This window comes from Oncorhynchus mykiss, chromosome 1 (assembly GCF_057628025.1).
Source record: "Oncorhynchus mykiss isolate SJ-2025 chromosome 1, ASM5762802v1, whole genome shotgun sequence".
NCBI lineage: Eukaryota > Metazoa > Chordata > Actinopteri > Salmoniformes > Salmonidae > Oncorhynchus > Oncorhynchus mykiss.
The window spans coordinates 79,318,514-79,346,076 of record NC_143022.1 but is presented as its reverse complement, the minus strand read 5'-3'; the positions used below and the strand labels follow the sequence as shown (position 1 = coordinate 79,346,076).

Here is a 27,563-nt window from a genome sequence, read left to right as displayed (position 1 = left end):
AAAGTCAATTTAAACAAACAATACATAGCCTCAAAACATGGTTAAAACTACACTTTTGATTTTAAGGATGGTCAGTCCTTGCATCCATAGCTGTCTATGACTTTGAGAGTGGTTACATTTCTCCAGCCCTACACTCTCAGAAAAAATGGATCCAAAAGTGTAACGCCCAACCCAGGAGATGAGAAGTAGGTACAGGGAGTGAACCATTTAATATAGACAGACCTGCAACGAGACAGGAACAGCATCTGTACATAATCAAGACACGACAAACAATGTTACTACTGGAAACAACAGAGGAGCAGATATATATGCAGGGACAATCAACAAAGTGAGGTGAGTCCAATGAGCGCAGCTGCGCATAATGATGGTAACAGGTGCGTATGATGATGGGTAGCCTGGCACCCTCGAACTCCAGTGGGGGGGAGCGGGAGCAGGCGTGACAAAAAGGGTTCTTGAGTTGTCCATAGGAGAACCCTTTTTGGTTGCAGGTAGAATCCTCTGTGGAAAGGGTTCTACATAGAACCCAAAAAGGTTTTCCTGCTTGGTTATAGCCTTGTACCGTTCGTGCCAGCTTGTCCTGATTTGGAATGTTTACAACAGTAACAATAACAGCTGAAAACTCCCTCGGGAGGAAGAAGGGTCTGCATTTGACCAACAGGTATTCGAAGAAAGGTGAACAATGGAACGACACTTCCGCCGCTCTCAAGTCAAACCCCTCCCCCCCTCGATTTCCTCGACATCACTGTCCTGTCCGCACGGTGATTAGTATCTTGTTTAAGAGCCACGTTTCAAAAAAGCAGAGAACATTGCAGATTTGAGAATCTCGTTGGTAGCAAATCCGTGATTGGAGGGCATCCATCTTATTATCAAGTGACTGTACATTGGCCGGTAAAATGGAGGGAAGAGGTGGCCTGTTCTCCCTTTGCCTTAATCTCGCCAGGATCCCCCCTCTCTTGCCTCTGTAAAATTGGCGTTTCCTATCGGGTAGCCCGAAAATTGGGTCAGAATAACAGAAAGAGCCCAGGGCAGATGAGTCGAAGTTGAATCCGGAATTTAGGTAAAGAAACTGCCAATCAGATGTTCAAAAGTTATTGTCGGTTGTAAGAAATTATAGCGGATACATTGGTGACCCGTTTCAGCAAGCTTGGCATATGTTGCACTGCACTACAAAGGAGAGAAGAGCATTTTAACGTAAACTTTTTAGTTTTGATCAAAATTCCTTTTTCGGCAGAAATGTCTTCTGGAACATGTGAACTTTCATGTGCCTTAATAACAAACGTGTATGCTATTTGTAAATAAAAATAAAATTGAAAAATTACGGGCCTAGTTAGTTTAGCCATGGAAAAAGACAGGTTCCTTCTTAAGTATATTTAAAATGATATTTAAAACCAAATACTTTTAGACTTTTTCTCAAGTAATATTTTACTGTGTGATTTTCCATTAAGTCCTTTTCTATTAACTTGTTGAGGATAGGGGGCAGTATTTTCACTTTGGATGAATTGCGTGCCCATAGTGAACTGCATCCTACTCTGTCCTAGATTGCTAATATATGCATATTATTATTACTATTGGATAGAAAACACTCTGAAGTTTCTAAAACGGTTTGAATTATGTCGGTGAGTATAACATAACTCATAGGGCAGGCAATTTTCCAAACAAGAAGTGAAATTCTGAATGTGGGTCAGCTTTGACGTCATTGCCCCTTCCTTTCCCAACAAGATATGGATCTGGTAGCACTTCCTACGTCTTCCACTAGATGTCCTCATTCAGTGGAATGGAGCTTTTGGTGTGAACTTTGACCGAATGGGAGGGGAAATAGTCACGTTCTTGGCAGAATGCAATTTCCCTGTGGCGCAGTTCTCTGTGGGTGCCACCGTCGTTCCATTTGGCTGCAGCTGAAAACGTATGATCCGGTTGGACATATATGAAAATAACATCCTGAAGATTGATTCTCTACTTAGTTTGACCAGTTTATTCGACCTGGAATATATATTTTTGAAGTGTTCGTGCGAGTTGTCCTGGACCAGCGTCAGCTTTTGGGCACGTGAGCTGAAAGTGATAGCAAATGCAGCTAATTGGACACTAGTATTGGACATTATGGAAGAAAACAACTATTTATTGTGGAACTAGGACTACTTGCACTGCATTCTGATGAAAGATTATCAAAGGTAAGGGAATATTTATGATGTAATTTCGTATTTCTGTTGACTCCAACATGGCGGAGAAATACTTTTACGTCTGAGCGCTGTCTCAGATTATTGCATGGTAGGCTTTTTTCGTAACGTTTTAAAAAAATCTGACACAGCGGTTGCATTAAGAACCAGTGTATCTTTAATTATATGTAGAACATGTATCTTTAGTCAAAGTTTATGATAAGTATTTCTGTCATCTGGCGTAGCTTTCTATAATTCCTCCGGATATTTTTGGAGGCATTTCTGAACATGGCGTCAATGTAAACTGAGATTTGTGGATATAAATATGCATATTATTGAACAAAACATAAATGTATTGTGTAACATATCATATGAGTGTCATCTGATGAAGATTTTCAAAAGGTTAGTGATTCATTTTATCTCTAATCCTGGTTTTGTGACTATTTTTGGCTGGTAAAAATGGCTGCGTTTTTCCTTTGATTTGGTGGTGGTCTAACATAAATACATGTTGTGTTTTCGCTGTAAAACATTTAAAAAATTGGACATGATGGGTAGATGAACAAGATGTTTATCTTTCATTTACTGTATTGGACTTGTTAATGTGTGAAAGTTAAATATTTCTAAATAATATTTTTTAATTCCCTGCGCCACCTTTTCAGCTGAATGGGGGAGGGGGGGGGGGGGTGGAGTTCCCCTCGGGGATCGCCTTGAAATAACAGGTTTTAAGGTACCTTTACTTTTACTCAAGTATGACAATTGGGTACTTTTTCCACCACTGCTTTCTGATATGCTAAAAAATATGAGTTTTGAGAACATGTTCAATAATTTGACATATTAAATCCATATAATTATTTCAGACACAGGCTAAATGTTTGTATTCCATCTGCATAAAGGCACGTGCAAACCACAGGCTAAAAACACTGTAACCGGTGGTCTAGAAACAAGAATCACGTATTTTCTGCTGTGGAGTTCCAACTGTTATTTTTGAATTTGGATGCCACAAATTAGAGTTCGAACTGACAATTGGAGAAGCAAAGAGGTAAGAATATTTTCAGAAAATACCTCAGAGGTTAACGCTAAAATGAGTAGCTAATTGGAGATGTTTTATTTATCTTAGTAACTCGAATCAAGAATGTTTAGCTAATTTGGCCAGCAGCCAGTAGGGATACCTAGCCAGCTAGGCTTGATAGCAGGGTTGCCTAGCTAGCTAACAAACCTCAATGTGACAGATAACGTTTTAAAACGTTTGGGCGTATTTTATATTACTGGTTAATATTCACCTTATTTAAGAACCCTGAAACAAAACAATGTCGGAACGTTATGTTTTGTGGAGGATTTCTGTTATGGCGCTCTTGCCATTTTGCGAACGTTAGCTAGCTAGCTCAAAATGTTGTGGGATCATACCAAGAAAAACCTTTCAAAATCAAATGGCAAGTCTGTGCAACATCCGCAGATTATTCAAGAGTGGGAGGACAATATGAAAAAATGGCCACACACCACCTTCGAAGACATCTTCAATTATTTAGTCTCATCTCTCGGTGTGGATGGGTCAGAGATGAGGAGCTACAAAAGCATAGAGGCATATCAATACCTCCACAGCGGCCTATTTGGGCGGGTGCTTATTCACTGTCTTGAGGATGACACCTGATGTTCCTCAAAGCAGATGTCCAGCTCAGTCAGAGCAAAACACACCATCATTCTGCCGGGATTCTTGTATCATCTGTCGGCATGGTAGAGAAGGCAGGGTATTCTTGTGTTGCAGGGCAGGGGAAGTCTTCCAGTCATGCAGCTGCAATACTATGGAAGGTAGCTAACTTGCTGGCTTTTTGTTTATCATAACCCTTCCTATGACTGATACGTTTGACGTTAGCTAGTTACTTAGCTAGTTAGCTAATTGTGATGATACCAAATCACTGACCAGAACTGATAATGTTAACTATTACAACATGCACATACAGTTTTTGGTTTCAATGGCTCATTGTGTAAGTATATCAGTCCAATCTCGAATGGCAATGATGTAGGTACAGAATCAAGGTGAGTTTTACAATCAAATAGGAAAATACCAACATAACCTAAACCTACTAGTTAAAAGGAAACTGTGTAAACTAGTCAGATGTGAACACCATGTATACTAGTGCTCTGTGCTGTAATTGACTATTCTAACAGTAGTGTTTTGTTGAAGGTACAGAATGCTGTGTATGGAGGATTGACAGGGGTGTCCTATACAGATGAGCAATGCCAGTGGGACTCTGGGACGCAGTGGAATTTATCTCCAAAAAGGTTGAGCGAGATGTGTTTCAAAAGTCACAAACCAAATGATGAGTTCTCTGACACCCCAGCCGCTTCTCCATCTCTACCTCCAACTGCTGCGTACCACTCCCACAACGCATTTCAGAATAGTTTGGAAGGGGAGCCTTCTACAGCAGCCTCATGGTGAACACGGCATCAGCATGCAGTGTCAGAAATGCTTGTCATTTTATGACGTTTATGTTAAGCTGGAGGAGTGTAATTCTGCCAGTTTGGAGAAATAAAAAAAAGCACAGATTGCCTCTCATGCGTGGTATGATGCGCATAAACTTTGGATCACTGCTAGCTCAGCAAAGAAGGTTCCTGTGTGCACCTCAACAAATCCCAACAACTTTGTGAGGAAGCATCTCTTCCCCAGGTTCCATGGGAACTCCACAACCACATATGGCAAGGAGAACAAGCAGGTGGCCTACACATGGATGGAGAGTTGTGGGTTTAGTCTGGAGAAGAGAGGCAATGTAGTGAGTGTCAAGGAGCCATGGCTTTCTCCAAGCCCAGATGGAGTGTTAAACTCTCAAGAACTTCTAGATATCAAATGTCCTGTTCTGAGTAAGAAGTGTGTCTCTGACTGAACTGTTCTCTGGTAAATTCACTGACGTAAAGCTGGTGGATGGGGTTCCTCAGCTGGAACCTAAAGGAGCCAGTGGGTACTACATGCAGGTGCAAATCTTCATGTTCTGCACAGGACTGGAGAGATGCAAACTGCTTGTCTGGGCTTCTTCCGAGCAGGTTTTTATTGATGTTCCTTTTGATGTGAAGTTCTGTGCTGATGTTATCCCTAAACTGAAGCTATTCTATTTCACACATATGCTAACAAGGATAGTAGATGAGTTCCAGTCAGGCAGATACTAATACTTCTGTTTTTAAATAGTTCCTATATTTTGTGCCTTGTAAAGCTCTGTCATCGCTACCTTATTATCTAAGCATAACTCTTGGTGTTTTGTCTTTCACAGTTCTCTTCATATGCACATTTACCTGATTACATTTGCATAATCCTTGGTGTTTTTTTTGTTTTTTATCTTTCCTTGTACAGCTCTCTTCATACATGTTTATCTAATGCCTACGGATACCTCTTTATGATTTATGAATATTTTTATTGTACCTTGTATAGCTCTTTTCATATGACACTTCCTGAACTTATCTAAGCATACCATAATGCATCTTGCACTTGGCAAATGGTGTTTATAAAAACAATAAGAAATTCAACTTTGTTGACATTTTCTTTGATACTTAACATTTTCAAATGAAGGACGAGGAGGTATGTCTAAGGGTTTCAAATGTGTTTTCAGTTTATTGTGGGTTTGGTTTTCAATGGCACAAATTAAGAAAACAGTCTGGCATTTCGTAAATAGTGGTAAATAGTGGTCTTCCATCTTGGTACGTTTTGCATGAATCCCATGTTTGGAAAGTTGTGAGAAGGGACACTAAGTTAGATTGCTAGCTAGCTGCAAACTATTGGTCGGAAGTGCTTAACCGGAAGTCCCCCGCTGACAACCCAATCTGCATCCATCGCCCATAACAAAGTGCCGGCAGGGGTATTGATGTGTGCAACTTTTATTTTTTGTTAAATAATTAAGATGCATTTTTAGCAAAGATTGGCCAACATTTGCATTTTTACAGAAAACAGATGTTGTGATTGGAGCTCTGGATTTGCTATGCTTCATTTTTAAAACAGAAATAGCAGAGACGTGCTTTGGACTAAATATGAGGATGTTTGCTTTTCTCTGCCTTGTAGGTATGTGGATTCGTTCATGCCTATGTATAAAGGCTTAGATATGTCAGCATGTTGACACAAATATTCTATAAATATGTAAGTGGTGCATGCGCATCAGGGGCATGTCTTGAAGGGATCTCACCCCAGATATCTCCTTGGACTCATACGGTAGAAGGCAGATTTCTGAGGTTCGGATTGAAATCATGCAGAATATTTACGGAGAACATCCTATCTCAATATATGAAATGAAGGACATGCGTATCTGAAGCATGTGTACTCCTTATTTCTAATAAAACATATTTTATCCGGATATATATATCGATTAAGATATTACCTGATATTGACCCTTTTCGGCTAGTGGCCAGACTCTCCTCCACCAGTCATACAAGGAGAATGGTCTAATGCCTCCCATCAAAAAGAGAGCCGGCCCAAGCAAGCACAGGTTACACTTGAAGCATGAGGACTTGCAGCGAGTTGTGAACTTCATCAACAACTATGCAGAGGATAATGCAATAGTATTACCAGGATGCCACCCAGGACACAAACACTTTGTGTAACGGCATTCCTCCTCCTCTTCTAAGGAGGAGAAGCGAGAAGGATCGGAGGACCAATACACAGCGTGGTAAGTGTCCATAATGTTTATTTAAAGACATAAACTGAACACTACAAAACAATAAACGTGAAACGAACAAAACCGAAACAGTACTGTGTGGCAACAAACACACACACGGAAAACAAACAAAGGCTACCTAAGTATGATTCTCAATCAGAGACAACTAACGACACCTGCCTCTGATTGAGAACCATACTAGGCTGAACTCAAAACCCCAACATAGAAAAACACACAGACTGCCCACCCCAACTCACGCCCTGACCATACTAAATAAAGACAAAACAAAGGAAATAAAGGTCAGAACGTGACACTTTGGTGGAAAGCTGCTGACATCTCAGGTGACAATAGTAGCGGTGTGGCGTCTCCACAAGGAATCGATGACAACATTTGGTATTTATTAGCATAAACAACACATGTTATGTATTATTTAATTTACCTCCGACATGATTGGCACTACTTGTATTGATTTTACATTATTTTCAGAGGTACGTGCAGTCGTGCTGTCTTCCTTCAGGAATCTGTGGAGAAAATAGCTGCCCCACATCTCAAACACTAAGCCCAGGACAGACCTGTGCTGGCAGTGCCAGAGGAACAACTATCAGGTCTTCAGATCTGCCAATCTGTTAGAAGCTGTTAAATCAGCCAAGCTAAAGAAGCAAGAGCAGTATCTCCTGCTTGTTCTTAGTGAGCGGCCTGTCTACCAGAAGATGGTTACCTCTGGGGGGACCTACTGACCCAGCAATTACAGCTTTGATTTTGCTCAACTGGTAAGCAACATTTCCTCCTTTATACTAATTGAGGACCTTTTTACGGATGAATGTGTTTGATTTTTGATGACAGTGTTTTTCTTCCTGCTTGCATTTAGTATTTATATTGATGTGTGTATTTTCAGTCATTTCTGTACTTCAGGGCTTATCTGCAAAATAGACATTGGTCTCAGTTTGACTCCCTGACGCGAGCCTGCTTCCCATTTTTATAAATGAGAATCAGTATACGTCTTTCAATGACCTGTGTAGGCTGACAATTACTGTACATTTCTCTAATGTTCTTTTGTTGTTGTTTGCAGGTGCGCTATCCTTCTGACCCTATGCAGCCAGGTCCCATCTATGTTTAACTTGTTATGGCTGGGGGCAGTATTGAGTAGCTTGGATTAATAAGGTGCCCAGAGTTAACTGCCTGCTACTCAGGCCCAGTTGCAAATATATGCATATTATTAGTAGATTTGGATAGAAAACACTGAAGTTTCTATAAATGTTTGAATGATGTCTGTGAGTAAACCAGAACTCATATGGCAGGCAAAAATCTGAGACAAAATCCAACCAGGAAGTGGGAAATGGGGTCAAATTGCACATCCTAAGGCTTCCACTAGATGTTAACAGTCTTTATAACTTTGATGCTTCTACTGTGAAGGAGGGGGGAATGGGAGCTGAATGAGTCAGTGGTCTGGTAGAGTGGCATGAGCTGGTCATGCGCGTTCACGTTAGAGTTAGCTTGCGTTCCATTGCATTTCTGAAGACAAAGGAATTCTCCGGTTGGAACATTATTGAAGATATGATAAAAACATCCTAAATATTGATTCTATACATCGTTTGACATGTTTCTACGAACTGTAATATAACTTCTTTGACTTTTAGTCTGAACTAAGCGATCACGCATTGAGCATTTGGATTACTGGGCTAAATACGCAAACAAAAAGGAGGTATTTAGACATAAATGATGGACTTTATCGAACAAATCAAACATTTATTGTGGAACTGGGATTCCTGGGAGTGCATTCTGATGAAGATCATCAAAGGTAAGTGAATATTTATATTGTTTTTTCTGACTTCTGTTGACTCCACAACATGGCGGATATCTGTATGGCTTGATTGTTGTCTGAGCGCTGTACTCAGATTATTGCATGGTGTGCTTTTCCGGTAAAGCTCTTTTGAAATATGACACAGCAGTTGCATTAAGGAGAAGTGTATCTATAATTCCATGTATAATAGTTGTATATTTTATCAATATTTATTATGAGTATTTCTATAAATTGATGTGGCTCTCTGCAAAATCACTGGATGTTTTGGAACTACTAAACATAACGCGCCAATATAAACTAAGATTTTTGTATATAAATATGAACTTTATCGAACAAAACATACATGTATTGTGTAATATGAAGTCTATGAGTGTCATCTGATGAAGATCATCAAAGGTTAGTGATTAATTTCTGCTTTTTGTGACTCCTCTCTTTGGCTGGAAAAATGGCTGTGTTTTTCTGTGACTAGGTGCAGACCTAACATAATTGCAATCGGACACTGTGGTGGGATTAACAACAAGTCTGGCCACATCTGCAGTCCTCATGCCTCCTTGCAGCATGCCTAAGGCACATTCACACAGATGAGCAGGGACCCTGGGCATCAATCGTTTGGTGTGTTTCAGAGTCAGTAGAAAGGCCTTTGTAGTGTCCTAAGTTTTCATAACTGTGACCTTAATTGCCTACCATCTGTAAGCTGTTAGTGTCTTAACGACCGTTCTACAGGTGCATGTTCATTAATTGTTTATGGTTCATTGAACAAGCATGGGAAACAGAGTTTAAACTTTAAACCCTTTTACAATGAAGATCTGTAAAGTTATTTGACTTTTACGAATTATCTTTGAAAGACAGGGTCCTGAAAAAGGGACGTTTCTTTAATTGCTGAGTTTAGATTCCCTTGTTCATGCATGGAACAGACGGACCAGTTAATCACTGGGGCCGAGTTCCCAGTCATCTGGACTATCTGCAGTGCCTTTATACACATTCAAATATGCAGGTACCCATTTCACTGTACCGTTGACACCTTCTGTAGAGACCCATCCACTTACATGTGGCTGGGGGTTGGTTACAGCATTTCTTTCACATGACCCATCAATTTAGACAAGTGTGTCTGGGTAGGCATCATCTAGTAATTATAACATTTTTATAAAATATTTTATCTGGACACTTTATATTGTTGATATTGCTCCTATGCAAATATGCAAGTAACCATTTCACTGTACTGTTGACACCTTCTGTATCCTGTGCATGTGACATATACACTTTTATTTGATTTGATATCGTGTGTTTTTACAGAGACTGTAATGTTAAGAAAAACATGACCTGCACCAAAGTCAGATTAAGATATAGTCAAGGTACTAGATCAAGTGTATTTTTACCTGGAGTTTTTCCTTATTGTAGGCTACTACTTTCACCACTTCTAGTCATAATCTTAGGTTGTTATTACACTACCTTACTCCCTGTGTTTAGCACATGGCCTCACGTGAATCTTTAAAGAGATGGGTGGGGCTAAGGCTTAAGAGGGTGTAAACGATGCTGAATGGGTGTCGACAAAGACGAGCTCTCCAGTAGGTGTACCAAATATTCTAGTGCCATTTTCTCTAAAGTAGGGTTACAAGTTTATCAACTTTAAAAGTAGAATTACTTTCCCATTGTTCCTCAACTGCAGTGTATGATATACAATTTTGTAGCTCTGTGTCTCTACTTTTATCCAATGTAAAAAATAAAAATAAAAACATTTTTTGCTACATAGTACCGAATCGAGGCGGTGGGTCACATTTCGTGAAAGTAAAGTAAACATAAACGACAAAAGAATCACAAAATAGTAAAGCTGGGTCAGAGCTTGCAAAACAGTGGCCATCCAGTATCTATTTCATGTGTGTGTGTGTGTGTGTATGTGTGTGTGAGAGAGAGAGAGAGAGAGAGAGGGAGAAAGAGCGGACAGAAAACAGTAGGATATATAGTTTTTCTTGAACTGTGGTCCAATGCCTGCTTGTGCAGAATCTAATTTCCAGTATGCTCTTGAAGAGGCCGTAAGTAATGATTACAAGGCTTTATTGCTAGCAATGAACGTTTCAATACACCTGAGGAGCACTTTCATTCAACCTTTCTCATCATGATCAATAAAAGGGTCTGAATTGTGGCTCCCGGGGACATTATGCTCTTTAATATTGCACTGTGCTTTTAGGACAGTAATTTTGTGAAGCCTATGCAACAGCGTACAGCCATGGAAAAGACTCCCATCAAGCCAGAGAAACATGGTGCTGTCAAAGCATAGCATACCATATGATCTCCCTTTTAATGACAACCCATATAGACTCTATAAAAGCGCTTCAGCACGCATACACGAGGGGCACACGACGAGACAGAGGAAAGTGAGTGATGGGAGGGTGGGCTGAGGGAAACATGATCAAAGCCTATATTTTGAAATCACTTACTTCTCCATTAGTTTGATTAATGGGGCCAGCATAGTCCCCAGACAGAGGCAAGGGCCTTGAAAAATGATGCAATTACAGCTTTTTGAATGGGGGAATGAAAAGGCCTGTTGGAGAGAGGTACAGTATCTGGAGGAGAGTCTACAGGGCATCCTGGAGAGAATGCTCTCCCTTTTCAACCATCTCTCCATCGCCCACAAAGTCTTCATCCCTCCATCCAACTATACCCCCTTCCCAAAGGTAGTTTGACCATCTCACCTTCCTACCAGTATATTGAATGGCATAAATGTAAACAAATGTCAAGTGACATACATTGACATACTGTTTCCTGCATATTAAAAAGAAAAGTGGCACATGACATATCATTTTCTTCTATAGTGTTGCCTTAAACTATAAGGCTGTTCTAAAAACATTACAATAGCAGGGGACTACTGTACTCTACTTCTCAAAATTAGGGGCCGACTTACATGCCTAACTGTTTTGATTGGTTTTAAGAGAAGGAGCGTGGAACAGCCAGCGGCTAGTGTGCAGTATTAGTGTATTAGCAAGTCTTAAGTGGGGGTCCTGGAAAAAAATATATTGCAACAAACCACACTGAAAATGATTAGGACGGAGCCTTTGCAATCCTTTCTGCATTGTTTGCATGATCCCTGGATATTTCCAAGTTAGGAGTATGCTTAAGCTAAATTACAGGGTTGAGGAGTTAGACTTCATGTCGTGTTTCTAATGTCTTCTGGGGCCAGGAGGTTTTCCAGAACATGTGACCTGAGTGAGTGAGTGGGTGAGTTAATGAGGATACCATAGATCTTGAGCACGACTTTCCCTGCCTACAATAAAGCACACACACACGCACGCACGCACACGCGCGCACACACACACACACACACAAACAAGATCTTAATAAAAAGTGAGCAAACCATGTCCTCATATGCCATGTCCTCATAAGCCCTCTAAACAATAACTAATGCGTATGAACTGTCTGCACAGATTGAACAATGTCAAAATAAACGACAAAGACAAACCATAATCACAGTCATAGCCTACAAGTAGCTTAAGGTACCTAAGGGAACTTAAGGTATCACAGTCTAAGCTTACTTTTATATACTGAGTGTGATAAATCTGAATTTAAGTTCTGGCTCACACAGTCAGCATTTACCGTGTTTCTCACACACACGAGGCTTGGAATCAGAGTTTCATGGAGACCAATTAAGGATTTCAATCATCCGCTATGCACAGCTCATCTTCATTTACTTACAAAGCAGCCATACCCAAGTGAAAATGAGCATCATTTGATTCTAGAGATTCTCTGGGAAAGCTCCCAGTTTTTAAATAACGGAGTGTTATCAAATTAGAGTAATTTCGGGGAATTAAGATGTTGGTACAATAAGTTATGATATGACTGAATTACATTTGGCGATTTGGTGTAGTGTTATATTCCCTCTACATAGGGATCTTACGGTCTCTGATACAGCAATGTTTGAGAAAAATGTATGTTTATGAAATGTTTAACTAACAAGAAATAACAGACTTTAAACATCAATAGAAGAATCAAAGCTGGTGGTAGAGAGTAGATCTCATGACTTGCACTATCTAATGCAAGTCTTTATTTTATTCCGTAGCTGTAGTAACCTTCAACTGATTTGACCTTTTTCCTACGAGCTCAGAGTATGTAGCAGTAAGGGACCAAATGGTTGGGTTAGCAATTACCCTGAGAACTCTTACTTTGAGTCTCCCACTTAACAAAAACAAAGCACCATTCTGCACTAACTGTCACATTTGGAACAACACAAATAAATAATCATAACATCACAGCTATATAAATTGAAAAATATATACAAAAATAAGATTCATAAATACAAAAAAAAAGAAGTAACAAAGACAAATAGAAACAAATTTCTGTTGATTTGGCACTTGAGGATCAATACATTACCCATCCACCAACACTGTCAACCAAGAATCAAGACTAAACCAGTTCACCTTGGTGGTGTGCAGACTAGTTTTATATTATTCTTTGCGATTTTGCACAAACCAGAAAAAAATGCAACAATATGTCTGTGAAACTTTATATTCACAGTATTATGAATGAATTGTGTTTTTTTTGGTAGCATTTCGTAGTGTAACTGATTTCACTAATTGCATTAGTACTGTACAAAGTTAGAGGTGCTCTATTTGATATATTACCCCGCTCTCCCTACCTCGGGCTTCCAGTGGGGAGACCTTAGGTCAACCTACCCCCGCCCCCCTACCTCGGGCTTCCAATGGGGAGACCTGAGGTCAACCTACCCCCGCCCCCCTACCTCGGGCTTCCAGTGAGGAGACCTTAGGTCAACCTACCCCCACCCCCTACCTCGGGCTTCCAGTGAGGAGATCTGAGGTCAACCTACCCCCGCCCCCCTACCTCGGGCTTCCAGTGAGGAGACCTGAGGTCAACCTACCCCCGCCCCCCTCCCCATCTCGTACTTCTGAATGGGAGACCTTCCCAGGCAGTAGCCTGCCTAGCTCACAAACTAGAATCAGGGCACCCACAAGGTTAATTGACCCACAGTCCCACACGGTAACATGATATCATTGACGTGTCGTGCAAATGAGTGATAGAAAACTGATTGCGCAAATGTCACCATTCCAAAAATGTTTGTGCGGGCAGCCCTCGGCAGCTGACATGTCGCCTATACCTAAATCCACCACTGGTGCTGACTGAAGGTCCAGCCTGGTTCAAAAAATAAAGAAAAGGTGTCCAAGAGGTAACACTAAGGATGTCTGGAAATCACACACATCCATGAAAATGTATCACCCTCTGTCAAGATGTGAATACCTTTTGGTTATCGCCATGGAGATGCACAAATTCAATTCACCGGACATGAGTTCATGTTGTCCATTGAACTGTGTTAAAAACATGTCCATTCTTTATCTGTACTGAACACTGTGATATAGGACGGGGTGACATTCACCCCTCCCTTTATGGAAGAGGATTTGTGATATGACAGATATCTCTAAAATAGGGACCAGGTACAGTGCCTTTGGAAAGTATTCATACCCCTTATCCCACATTTTGTTGTGTTACAGCCTGAATTCAAAATGGATTACATAGATTTTTGTTAATTTCCAATAAATGTGCAAATATTTCTACATGTTTACACTTTGTCATTACGAGGTATTGTGTGTAGATGGGTGAGAGATTTTATATTTATTTGAGCCATTTTGAATTCAGGCTGTAGCACAACAAAATGTGGAATAAGTCAAGGGGCATGAATCATTTCCAAAGGCACTGTATGTGACTTAATGGATGAAAATGGTGGTTATAGACCAGTGAGATCCCATTGAGTGATATACATTTTTTTTTTTTAATGATTGGTATATCACTGTAATGTACTGGTGATGGTTGAAAATTGTCTTTGCCCCCTGGTGCACTAGTTCCTTCCCATAAACAATACCTGGAAGCCATAATCAATGGGGACACATGGGGGGCAATACAGTTAGTATAACAGGTATGTCTAAGGGTGAAACAGAACAAAATAAACATGTCAAAATGACTTCTACTGCTACAAATCACCATCATCACAACTTAATAACATTTCATGACAACTGCCCTATTAAGATCATGCTTTTGGCCACATCCTTTCCCCCTAAATGAACAGTATGAAACAGGCCTCTCACGCAGTTCTAAGGGATTACTTAAGAAAAGGCAAATTATTTATGAAAAGTTATTTTACTTCCCCATATGATTCATAATACCATAAGTAATAGCAATCCATCATGTAAACAGCTTTCCAACTGCAGCCATTTCCATTTTAATACCAGAACTTGAATATACAGTCATTTTTCTAGATTATAGCTCCCCACTTGAGAAATAAACAGCATAGGAGAATGTTCATTTCATATTTTTATACACGGGACTATGCAACTAACAACTTGACTGTCTATATCATGCAGATAGGCAACTCCTGCTTTACACCACATGGTAGGGTATTGATAATATCTGCAGGACTCCCTTCAGGTAGAATTATATGACACTGGACACCCACTCAGATATAAATGGAAACAAAAATCCATTATTCTTGAATGAGCATAATGGACTTTAACATTTTGGGGAAGTAAATAGTTTTTTCTCTCAGAATGGTGAAGGCTGAAACTAATGGAGGCCAAAGGTTGATTTCCACAATGTCTGCATTTTTTTTTTCTGTGTGTTTTTTCTACTCCCTTTATGTCAGCCTCTCCCCAGGTTACAGCGTGCAAGATGATGAATACCACATATTATACAGTGAGATAGAGATTGACCTTGTCTTATCGTGTTTTATTGAGGCCAAAGGGGGTGCTGAGACAGAGAAAGAGAGAGAGAGAATGAAATAGAGATGTGGTGAAACTGGGAAAGAAATAGAGGTAGAGAGTGGTATGATATGCAGTAATGTATGTGGAAAGACAGTAAGAGAGATACAGCGAGAGACACAGCAAGAGAAAGAGAGGTAGAGTGAGAGAGAGAGAGGGCGAGAGAGATGGAGAGGGATATGAGAAAGTTTGATACAAAAGGAGACGAGAGTCAAAACAATATCAGAATATTGAAGGGGAAATATACAAAGCACAGAGGGCGACACATGAAACCATTCTGAAGAATGTACAGATGTGGAATCTTAATTTGAGCCAGTTTGCTACAGCAGGAAAATAATCCTGCAGCAACAGGAAAAGTGAATTATTATGTGGATTATAATTAATGGCCATTTTTGTTGGGTTTGATAAAAAATCTAATTCTGAAATTACAAATACACTATAAGTTTTACATTTCTTGCATGCAGGAAAGTTCTCCTGCAACAGGGTGATTACATTAAGAGCCATCTGTTGGAAAAAGGACAACTAGAGAATCTCTGCAAGAAGGAGCAGGGGAGAGAGCAGAGGGCAAAGGAGGATGAGATGTAAGGCAATGATAGATCGCTCAATGGCAGGCTCAATTTGTCATGATGTTATTGTGAAGAAAAGGGAATTGAAGAGTCACATACAGGGACACTGGGAGAGGACAGGAGGCCAACGGTGGCTGCTCTACAGTCAGAGAGGAGGAATGATAAGACTGAACAGTAACCAAGATAAACTCCTGAGACCCCTTTGACCAAGACAGGCATCACCGCAGCCACCTTTGCCCCCATCCACTGGGTCCTTTGGGGTCTTCACAGCTTCACATTGCCCTGAACTCTATGGATTTCCTGGGAAATTTTGCACCGCTGGTTGCATCTCATCACCAAGACAAGATGGTGCATCTTTGTGTACAAGAAAATCAAAAAGAGAGTAAGTAGGTGGTGAGCAACGTACTATTCATTCATTCTTGTCTGAATGAAAATGTGTTCATATCCACACTGGAAACAACCACAAGCCAATACACTGTATGTGCTGAGCTTTTATTTACTTTATAACTGCACTGAGATCTGAGTTATTAGTCCCATTCTTGAGACAGGGCTAATTCTACAATCAATATGCCTTTCATTCAAAAAGTATTTAATAGAAATTAATACATACAGTACAAAGGTCAGATGGAAGTCTAGCACCGTTTCTGTAATGAATATTCAGGGAGAAAAAGGTGTAGATTCACGGACAGAGCACGGCATGTGTTTATTTCGCCTTCGCAGAAGGCAGGAATCGTGGTCCCAGGCCGGCAATGGTCATACACAGGTAGGCAAACAGGCAGGTGAATCAAAACTAGGACTGAAGGCTATAACTCGTTCTCACAAACGAGCTAGAAAAAGGCTTAGTAGAGTCAAAATGAACAATACCTCACAAAGGCACAATCAGAATGAACTGAGCATAATAAGGAGCTGATGAGACCAGGTGAGTAACTAACACAGGTGAAATCAATGAACAATGAAAGACAGGGATATGTTCAAGAACACAAAAAAACAGAACACAAGGTTGACACAAGAACATAAATACAGAAACTTATTTCATGCATGAGTGCAAGTTATTTTTCAAACCCTAGATCCAACATTCATCTTAGAATTAATAACTTTTTGATATATGTTTCTAATTTACATTCCTCTTAAGTGGGATTTGTTAATGTTGATCAATATAAATAAGGAACAGACAAATGTGTGCTGCCCTGGTTTTCATAATATGTTGTAGATATTTGGTAAGATGAATTTTGAAGTCATGATGAGCTAACATTAAATGTAAGCAGTGTCCCTTTGCATTAAAAGATTAACAACACATCTTATGGATAATTGAGGGAAATCCAACACTGAGTGGTTGTATACAATAATGAAATAATATATCCTCCTAAAAAAGGATCACATAATATCTTCTGGGATAACAAAATATCCCCATGTTGATTCTGCTGTAATAGCAAAACCAGCGCAAAACCAGCATGGGGACATGCTAGGTTGCATTGCAACTGAGTTGGATTTGAGTCTTCTGTTCAATGTCTAACACTTACCTTGCTATTGTAGTACTACTTTATGTGCCCAAAATGAAGAGTTCCCTTCCTCCAAGTGACACCACTTAAGCAATCAACACCAGCAACCTTCATTATCATTGTGGCTAGTCTAATTGAGATAGAGATTCTTTTTGGATAGCTGTGCTGAGACATGTACTTGTGTTTAAAATTCTAGTGCTGAAAACAGAATTGGAAATGCTTAATTATAGTTGGCCACTTTGATTAACACTGTGGGCAGGGTTGCAGCTGGGTAGTAGTGATGGATCATGGGAAGGGCGGCGGGCGGATTGTGCTTGGAAACAGATTTTTGGTGCCATCACTGTGTTCTGTGTTGAGGCAATGAATCATCCGGTGATAACAAGCACAAGTTATGTCCAGCCCTATCCATCTCACATCAGTAGATTCAGGAAGGTCCAAAGGTAAAAGGTTACCATCTGTAACACTGGGGAGAGTGGATTACCATCTGTGACACTGGGGAGAGTGGATTACCATCTGTGACACTGGGGAGAGTGGATTACCATCTGTGACACTGGGGAGAGTGGATTGCCATCTGTGACACTGGGGAGAGTGGATTGCCATCTGTGACACTGGGGAGAGTGGATTACCATCTGTGACACTGGGGAGAGTGGATTACCATATGTGACACTGGGGAGAGTGGATTACCATCTGTGACACTGGGGAGAGTGGATTACCATCTGTGGCACTGGGGAGAGTGGATTACCATCTGTGACACTGGGGAGAGTGGATTACCATCTGTGACACTGGGGAGAGTGGATTACCATATGTGACAGTGGGGAGAGTGGATTGCCCTCTGTGACACTGGGGAGAGTGAATTACCATCTGTGACACTGGGGAGAGTGAATTACCATCTGTGACACTGGGGAGAGTGGATTGCCATCTGTGACACTGGGGAGAGTGAATTACCATCTGACACTGGGGAGAGTGGATTGCCCTCTGTGACACTGGGGAGAGTGGATTACCATCTGTGACACTGGGGAGATTGGATTGCCATCTGAGACACTGGGGAGAGTGGATTACCATCTGTGACACTGGGGAGAGTGGATTGCCATCTGTGACACTGGGGAGAGTGGATTGCCACCTGTGACACTGGGGAGCGTGGATTGCCACCTGTGACACTGGGGAGAGTGGATTGCCACCTGTGACACTGGGGAGAGTGGATTGCCACCTGTGACACTGGGGAGAGTGGATTGCCACCTGTGACACTGGGGAGAGTGGATTGCCACCTGTGACACTGGGGAGAGTGGATTGCCACCTGTGACACTGGGGAGAGTGGATTACCAAATGTGACACTGGGGAGAGTGGATTGCCATCTGTGACACTGGGGAGAGTGGATTACCATCTGTGACACTGGGGAGAGTGGATTGCCACCTGTGACACTGGGGAGAGTGGATTGCCACCTGTGACACTGGGGAGAGTGGATTGCCACCTGTGACACTGGGGAGAGTGGATTACCATCTGTGACACTGGGGAGAGTGGATTGCCATCTGTGACACTGGGGAGAGTGGATTACCATCTGTGACACTGGGGAGAGTGAATTGCCATCTGTGACACTGGGGAGAGTGAATTACCATCTGTGACACTGGGGAGAGTGGATTACCATATGAGACACTGGGGAGAGTGAATTACCATCTGTGACACTGGGGAGAGTGGATTACCATCTGTGAACCTGGGGAGAGTGGATTACCATCTGTGACACTGGGGAGAGTGGATTCTTGGACTCTGGGGAGAGAATGGAGACTATGGAGAATGGTGAGTTGCCCCTTCCATCTATTGTCACTTTAGCCATTCTCCCTAGTCTCCATTCTCTCCCCAGAGTCTAGAGTCTAGATAAGAGTGGTTAGGGTTTATTATAATGAGAATGTTAACACTACTGAAGTTGATGATAAAGTTAGAGGTGACACTGGGGAGAGGGTAGACATTAAGCAAAGAGAAAGATAGGGATATCAATACCACAGATTGATACCACAGTAAATATTAAGAAAAGAGTAGATGTTGGACAGAGGGAATAGTTATCTCAGCAGGGATAAATTATACAATTGGGTTGGTGGACCCTTGGGCAAGATGACACAGTGCTACTGTAAGGCTATAGCCATGCTCTTAAAGGGATAGTTCACCCAAATTACATGTTGGTGTCCTTACCCTGTAAGCGGACTATGGAAAATGTATGAAAGCAATCCATACCTTTGAAGGATCATTTTATGAAAGTACAGTCGTGGCCAAAAGTTTTGAGAATGACACAAATATTAATTTTCACAAAGTCTGCTGCCTCAGTATGTATGATGGCAATTTGCATATACTCCAGAATGTTATGAAGAGTGATCAGATGAATTGCAATTAATTACAAAGTCCCTCTTTGCCATGCAAATGAACTGAATCCCCCAAAAACATTTCCACTGCATTTCAGCCCTGCCACAAAAGGACCAGCTGAAATCATGTCAGTGATTCTCTCGTTAACACAGGTGTGAGTGTTAACGAGGACAAGGCTGGAGATCACTCTGTCATGCTGATTGAGTTTGAATAACAGACTGGAAGCTTCAAAAGGAGGGTGGTGCTTGGAATCATTGTTCTTCCTCTGTCAGTCATGGTTACCTGCAAGGAAACACGTGCCGTCATCATTGTTTTGCACAAAAAGGGCTTCACAGGCAAGGATATTGCTGCCAGTAATAATCATCAAGAACTTCAATGAGAGCGGTTCAATTGTTGTGAAGAAGGCTTCAGGGCGCACAAAAAAGCAAGCCCCAGGACCGTCTCCTAAAGTTGAATCAGCTGCGGGATCGGGGCACCACCAGTACAGAGCTTGCTCAGGAATGGCAGCAGGCAGTTGTGAGTGCATCTGCACGCACAGTGAGGCAAAGACTTTTGGAAGACGGCCTGGTGTCAAGAAGTGAGCGCTACCATCAGTCCTGGGTCATGCCAACAGTAAAGCATCCTGAGACCATTCATGTGTGGGGTTGCTTCTCAGCCAAGGGAGTGGGCTCACTCACAATTTTGCCTAGGAACACAGCCATGAATGAAGAATGTTACCAACACATCCTCCGAGAGCAACTTCTCCCAAACATCCAGGAACAGTTTGGTGAAGAACAATGCCTTTTCCAGCATGATGGAGCACCTTGCCATAAGGCAAAAGTGATAACTAAGTTTCTCGGGGAACAAAACATTGATATTTTGAGTCCTTAGCCAGGAAACTCCCCAGACCTTATTAATCCCATTGAGAACGTGTGGTCAATCCTCAAGAGGCGGGTGGACAAATAACAACCCACAAATTCTGACAAACTCCAAGCATTGATTATGCAAGAAGGGGCTGCCATAAGTCAGGATGTGGCCCAGAAGTTCATTGACAGCATGCCAGGGCGGATTGCAGAGGTCTTGAAAAAGAAGAGTCAACACTGCAAATATAGACTCTTTGCATCAACTTCATGTACAGTGCCTTGCGAAAGTATTCGGCCCCCTTGAACTTTGCGATCTTTTGCCACATTTCAGGCTTCAAACATAAAGATATAAAACTGTATTTTTTTGTGAAGAATCAACAACAAGTGGGACACAATCATGAAGTGGAACGACATTTATTGGATATTTCAAACTTTTTTAACAAATCAAAAATTGAAAAATTGGGCGTGCAAAATTATTCAGCCCCCTTAAGTTAATACTTTGTAGCGCCACCTTTTGCTGCGATTACAGCTGTAAGTCGCTTGGGGTATGTCTCTATCAGTTTTGCACATCGAGAGACTGACATTTTTTCCCATTCCTCCTTGCAAAACAGCTCGAGCTCAGTGAGGTTGGATGGAGAGCATTTGTGAACAGCAGTTTTCAGTTCTTTGAACAGATTCTCGATTGGATTCAGGTCTGGACTTTGACTTGGCCATTCTAACACCTGGATATGTTTATTTTTGAACCATTCCATTGTAGATTTTGCTTTATGTTTTGGATCATTGTCTTGTTGGAAGACAAATCTCCGTCCCAGTCTCAGGTCTTTTGCAGACTCCATCAGGTTTTCTTCCAAAATGGTCCTGTATTTGGCTCCATCCATCTTCCCATCAATTTTAACCATCTTCCCTGTCCCTGCTGAAGAAAAGCAGGCCCAAACCATGATGCTGCCACCACCATGTTTGACAGTGGGGATGGTGTGTTCAGCTGTGTTGCTTTTACGCCAAACATAACGTTTTGCATTGTTGCCAAAAAGTTCAATTTTGGTTTCATCTGACCAGAGCACCTTCTTCCACATGTTTGGTGTGTCTCCCAGGTGGCTTGTGGCAAACTTTAAACGACACTTTTTATGGATATCTTTAAGAAATGGCTTTCTTCTTGCCACTCTTCCATAAAGGCCAGATTTGTGCAATATACGACTGATTGTTGTCCTATGGACAGAGTCTCCCACCTCAGCTGTAGATCTCTGCAGTTCATCCAGAGTGATCATGGGCCTCTTGGCTGCATCTCTGATCAGTCTTCTCCTTGTATGAGCTGAAATTTTAGAGGGACGGCCAGGTCTTGGTAGATTTGCAGTGGTCTGATACTCCTTCCATTTCAATATTATCTTGCACAGTGCTCCTCGGGATGTTTAAAGCTTGGGAAATCTTTCTGTATCCAAATCCGGCTTTAAACTTCTTCACAACAGTATCTCGGACCTGCCTGGTGTGTTCCTTGTTCTTCATGATGCTCTCTGCGCTTTTAACTGACCTATGAGACTATCACAGTGCAGGTGCATTTATACGGAGACTTGATTACACACAGGTGGATTGTATTTATCATCATTAGTCATTTAGGTCAACATTGGATCATTCAGAGATCCTCACTGAACTTCTGGAGAGAGTTTGCTGCACTGAAAGTAAAGGGGCTGAATAATTTTGCACGCCCAATTTTTCAGTTTTTGATTTGTTAAAAAAGTTTGAAATATCCAATAAATGTCGTTCCACTTCATGATTGTGTCCCACTTGTTGTTGATTCTTCACAAAAAAATACAGTTTTATATCTTTATGTTTGAAGCCTGAAATGTGGCAAAAGGTCGCAAAGTTCAAGGGGGCCGAATACTTTCGCAAGGCACTGTATATATATATAACCTCAGCAAAAAAAAGAAACGTCCTCTCACTATCAACTGAGTTGACTTTCAGCAAATGTAACATGTGTAAATATTTGTATGAACATAACAAGATTCAACAACTGAGACATAAACTGAGCAAGTTCCACAGACATGTGACAAAGAGAAATGGAATAATGTGTCTCTAAACAAAGGGAGGTCAGTATCTGGTGTGGCCACCAGCTGCATTAAGTACTGAAGTGCATGTCCTCCTCATGGACTGCACCAGATTTGCCAGTTCTTGCAGTGAGATGTTACCCCACTCTTCCACCAAGGCACCTGCAAGTTCAAAGACATTTCTGGGGGGAATGGCCCTAGCCCTCACCCTCCGATCCAACAGGTCCCAGACGTGCTCAATGGGATTGAGATCCGGGCTCTTCACTAGCCATGGCAGAACACTTCCTGTCTTGCAGGAAATCATGCACAGAACGAGCAGTATGGCTGGTGGCATTGTCATGCTGGAGGGTTATGTCAGGATGAGCCTGCAGGAAGGGTACCACATGAGGGAGGAGGATGTCTTCCCTATAACTCACAGCCTTGAGATTACCTGAACTGACAACGAGCTCAGTCCGATGATGCTGTGACACACCGCCCCAGACCATGACGTACCCTCCACCTCCAAATTGATTCCGCTCCAGAGTACAGGCTCATTCCTGTAACGCTCATTCCTTCGTCGATAAACGTGAATCCGAAAACCGCAGCTCGTCAGTAAAGAACACTTTTTTTCAGTCCTGCCTGGTCCAGTGACGGTGGGTTTGTGCCCATAGGTGACGTTGTTGCCAGTGATGTTTGGTGAGGACCTGCCTTACAACAGGCCTATAAGCCCTCAGTCCAGCCTCTCTCTGCCTATTGCAGACAGTCTGAGCACAGGTGAAGGGATTGTGCGTTCCTGGTGTAACTCGGGCAGTTGTTGTTGCCATCCTGTACCTGTCCCGCAGGTGTGATGATCGGATGTACCGATCCTGTGCAGGTGTTGTAACACGTGGTCGTCTCACAGTATGGACATTGCAATTTATTGCTCTGGCCACATCTGCAGTCCTCATGCCTCCTTGCAGCATGCCTAAAGCACGTTCACACAGATGAGCAGGGACCCTGGGCATCTTTCTTTTGGTGTGTTTCAGAGTCAGCAGAAAGGCCTCTTTAGTGTCCTAAGATTTCATAACTGTGACCTTAATTGTCTACCATCTGTAAACTGTTAGTGTCTTAACGACTGTTCCACAGGTGCATGTTCATTAATTGTTTATGGTTCATTGAAAAAGCATGGGAAACAGTGTTTAAACCCTTTACAATGTAGATCTGTAAAGTTATTTGGATTTTTACGAATTATCTTTGAAAGGCAGGGTCCTGCAAAAAGGACGTTTCTTTTTTTGCTGAGTTATTGCTATATGTATATATATTATTGAGGGAGTGTAACTGTCAAAAGCTATCTATTGCTATCCCTTCAGGAAGGGAGAGGAGGGTGGGTGGTGTATAGTTCCCCCGGGTTGTCATGTCAGTGGCTCTGAGTCTCGGTTAGACAAGTCATCACCGCTGTCCGTCTACAAAGCAGCCCGCAATAGCATATCAAAGTGATCGCTTTTACAGAACACAACCACTTCACTATCCTTGGCATCAATACACCATTGTTTATTGCAACTTGGACAACATTTCAGCCATGGTTTTAATCATCAATGGCTTATCAATTTTCCTCTTGACAAGTAAAGATTGATTTCTAAAGAAGTAGTCATCCACCATCTTGACAAAGTAACAGACATAAATGATTCTTGAGGGCCCTGAGACATTGAATGTGTTTTCCCTGTGTCAATGCTCAGGAACTGCCTGCAAAGATCATCTCAGTCCATGGTAACGTCAACTTGCATGCATGAAGTCATGAGCATCACAACTGTCTACTTGACTCATGTTGTTCTTTATCCTGCCTGCTACTTATTTATGTTTTACAGTGACTTAACTATGACATCACACAATCTTGAGAATATTCCAATGATGAATAGGATGAATCATCCAAAAATGACATTACCTTGACAAGCCACGGTGGTAATTTATATTGTATCCCCCCCAAAGAGAGCCAGATATTGAAAATGTTACAATTTATCACGGGAAATTAGGAAACTACAACCATCGTACTGTAATCCACTACTGCCAGTCAAGGTCATCAAGATAGGAGACAATTTATTACCTCCAAGGTTTGAAATTCCAGGCGCTTCTCTAAAGCCCCCCAGTGTCTACTGACAATCTGAGAATCTCTACCTGCCTGCTTTAAGTCTGTTTTTATGTATGATTACAGTAAACCATTATGGAAAAGCAGCTGGTTGTAAGCAGCACGTTCAATCTGGGTGTACTGCACTGTGGTGTTTTCTTGACTAAATGAGACATCGACAAAGACTCTTTCCCAAAGCACACCAACACTATCAGTCTCGAGATTCCAGCAAAAAAATGGCTTTTAATTGATCTGACTTTCATTCATCTGCATGTCCAGCCCTTATATTTAGCCTAACAATTAGGTGTTTTACCATTTTATTTTCAGAACAACCAGGGCTACAAGTAGAACACAAAACATTTTGTAGTTTTATTGACAAATGCCAATAAAAAATAAGGCCTGCCAAAGTATAAACCTAATAAAATGAATTTATATGAATGCTGTAAGTACATCAATTATTTGCTAAATGGGAAATTCATATCCAACTAGTCAGTGACAAATGTGTGAAGGTTGTGAGTTTATTACAGTATTATAAACACTATGTCATGTGAGTCCAATTATCTTCTATGTAGAACAACCCCTTACCTTATAATGACTTGTGTTACATGTGCTTGTTCGTGAGAGTCTCATATTTTCATAGATAGCTTTTAATAGTTTGTAGCTCAAACCATTTGAACTCAATAGACATCTTGTATAAAAGACCCGGCCCCCTTCGGGATCTGCCCTTGTCTCAAAAAATACTGCTCTAGGTCAGCCCCCATTAATCACACAGACTTGGTATCTACGGATGCAGAAGAAATAGGCAAATCCAATGTTTAACACTAGAACCGCATGGCCTTTCAGCCAGTAAGTACCCGCGAGAGAACGTTGCCGGGAATACCATTGAGCAGACGCATCAGATGCATATCAACCTGCAGGGTGCACAAACATACTGTAAGCACCAAAGCTTGATAAATAGAGCATAAACAATTGTAGAGTATGAATTGCATGAAGAAATATATCCATGTAAAAGTATAACAACAATAGGTATTTGTTTAGATAGAGTCAAGGATATTTTTTGTATAATTCTACAAAGTCCTAGTGAAAAATGTATGCCTAAAGCCAATTTTCGACAGTTGTATATATGCTATTAGAAGAATACTTATTTGGTTGTGTTTACAAAAGGTCTTAGGTAACATTAGAAAACTAAAAAAACAACTATTTTAAAAAACAAAAGAGTATTTTATTAGTTTATGTTACTCTACTGTAGGCTATAAGTAAAAACAGAAAACCACTAGTTCAACTCCACCACAAAGAAGTCCATTATAATTTTGTTTTCACAGGTCTAAAGACGCATTGTGGAAATGAGAAAATGTGTTGAAAAAAGAAAACAAAATAGTGATTCTGAAAGCATGAACAGTGCAGATATTCTTGGAAAAAATGACTTTTGGAAATAGAGCTGCACCTCTTGAATTTTGAGTTATTTGACCAAGGTAAGTGTCATAGAAACTGCAGCATATGCTCTTTCTAATACTATACAGAAATCTAAATGTTTTACCTGCATGTGACTCTGAAAGACGATTTGATAAAGTTACAATTTGACAACTGATAATACTGTCACTCATTAGACTATTGTAAATCTAATCTTGTCTAAAGGCTAACTCTTATTTTGTGTGAAATTAGTTTCAGTATAGTTTGGGTGTAGTTTCAATGGGCCAGCTGTTTAGGCTAACTATTATTTGTTTCCCCTTGCTCATCAACTTGGATAGAGTCCCAGATGTTTTGCATTATTCTAAAGGCCTACTGCAACATGTTGCTTGTTTTTGTTTCCCTTACAATAAATGTGATTAGTAATATCGTAACAGCTTATTTTTACAAAGTAAAATGTCAACGAGAACGGTATCAACCTCAGTCAGTCTTCCCAGCCTGGTGCAGGTCTACAAATTTGTCTCTGGTGTCCTTTGACGGCTCTTTGGTCTTGGCCATAGTGGAGTTTGGAGTGTGAATGTTTGAGGTTGTGGACAGGTGTCTTTTATACTGATAACAATTTCAAACAGGTGCCATTAATACAGGTAACGAGTGGAGGACAGAGGAGCCTCTTAAAACCTGTTGCGACTCTAGGGGCAGTATTTTCATTTTTGGAAAAAAAACGTTCCCGTTTTAAACGGGATATTTTGTCAAGACAAGATGCTAGAATATGCATATAATTGACAGCTGTGGACACTCGAACGTTTCCAAAACTGTAAAGATATTGTCTGTGAGTATAACAGAACTGATGTTGCAGGCGAAAGCCTGAGAAAAGTCCAATCCGGAAGTGCCCCATATTTTGAAAGCGCTGCGTTCCAATGAGTCCCTATTGAGCTGTGGATGTGCTATCAACCAGCTTATGCTTTCTACATATTCCCCAAGGTGTCTACAGCATTGTGACGTAGTTTTACGCATTTATGTTGAAGAATAGCCGTAGGCGGCTACATTGCGTAAGTGGACACCTGATGACTCCCAGGGTGACTCTCGCGTAAAATACAGAGGTAGCCATTACTCCAATTGGTCCTACTGAAAAACGAATTGTCCCGATGGATATATTATCGAATAGATATTAGAAAAACACCTTGAGGATTGATTATAAACAACGTTTGCCATGTTTCTGTTGATATTATGGAGGTAATTTGGAATATTTTTCGCAGTTTTCGTGACTGCAATTTCCGGGCGATTTCTCAGCCAAACGTGAAGAACAAACGGAGCTATTTCGCCTAAAAAAATAATATTTTGGGAAAAAATGAACTTTGGCTATCTACCTGGGAGTCTCGTGAGTGAAAACATCCGAAGCTCATCAAAGGTAAACAATTTAATTTGATTGTTTTTCTGATTT

At 41.1% G+C, this 27,563-nt stretch overlaps 1 protein-coding gene across 3 annotated transcripts in view; it reads right to left on the bottom strand.

Moving 5' to 3' along the window:
• The window catches only part of LOC110532683 (glutamate receptor ionotropic, delta-1), a 341,013-nt gene that overhangs the window by 71,343 nt on the left and 242,107 nt on the right, over nucleotides 1–27,563 (bottom strand). The gene's annotated exons all lie outside the window — the stretch shown is intronic.